General features: G+C 36.9%; 1 non-coding gene across 1 annotated transcript; it reads left to right on the plus strand.

The window, feature by feature from the left end:
* Positions 1-798: 798 nt before the first annotated feature.
* On the plus strand, positions 799-860 carry LOC116564640. Its single transcript, XR_004275014.1, has one exon. It is a non-coding gene; the product is annotated as a U7 small nuclear RNA (small nuclear RNA).
* The last annotated feature ends 238 nt before the right edge of the window (positions 861-1,098 follow it).

Genomic DNA, 1,098 nt, shown 5'->3' on the forward strand with positions numbered 1-1,098 from the left:
ACATGCCTTCCACAGCAGTAATCCGGTCTATTCAGGCTGGGATTCAGCAGGCTGGTAAAGACGGAAATTTAGAGGGATAGGGGCTTCCTGTTATAATGCAGCCTCAAAATGAGCAGGGACAGTTTCAGGTAATATGGAAGCCTTTTCCATTTAAATTCCATTTAAATTTCTAAAGAAACTTAAACAAGCAATCAATAATGCTAATACAAAATGTCAGGCTGCTAGACAGACTTTTAAAGGGATAGCTTATTTAATGGACTACATTAAGGCTCATGATGGCAATGGAGGAAATTTGCATAAGGCTACATTATTAGTGCAAACTATGGCAGGATTGAGGGTAAACAAAGGGACTGCTGCATTTCCCGGAGCTTGTTTTAATTCTGGAAAAAGGGAACACACCAAAAGGACTGCAGACAAAATCTAAGAACAGGACCTCAGCTGAGGGTAGCAACAAAAAATACTAAAGTGGGCGTTTGCCCTAAGTGTAAAAAAATAAATAAATAAAAATAATTGGGCTAATCAATGTCATTCAAAATTTAATAAGGAAGGGACCCTGATTCCAACCCGGGGCCTATCCTGCTCAAGTTACTCTCTCATCTCTGTACAATGTTTGTCCCCTGCCACCAAGAAAAGTGCAGCAGCAAATTTGTGTAGCACTCAAAAAGCAAATATTTTACCTGGAGAGCCTCCACAAAAAAATACCAGCAGGAGTTTGTAAGCCATTACCTACAGAAACAGTGGTTTTGCTTTTAGGAAAAGCTTGCCTTAATACTAAAGGGATAAAATTTCATACAGAAGAAGTGTTACAGCTCTTTTAGAATTTGTCTAGCAGGCTTTCTGGTTTTTGCCAGAAAGCCCCTCTCAAAAAAAAAAAAAAAAAAAAAAAAAAAAAGAAAGAAAGAAAGAAAAAAAATTTCATACAGAAGTTATTAATAGTAATTTTACAGGGGAAATGCAAATTGTAATGTCATTTGCCAATCCTTGCAGTGCTAAACCTAAAAAACGCATAGTGCAACACTTAATTTTACCTTACATCAAATTAGGTCAAAGCAAAGATAAAAGAATTGGAGGATTTGGAAGTACAAATAAGCAGGGCAA

The sequence above is a fragment of the Sapajus apella genome, unplaced genomic scaffold, assembly GCF_009761245.1.
Source record: "Sapajus apella isolate SASKATOON/1434 unplaced genomic scaffold, GSC_monkey_1.0 scaffold37, whole genome shotgun sequence".
Lineage (NCBI taxonomy): Eukaryota > Metazoa > Chordata > Mammalia > Primates > Cebidae > Sapajus > Sapajus apella.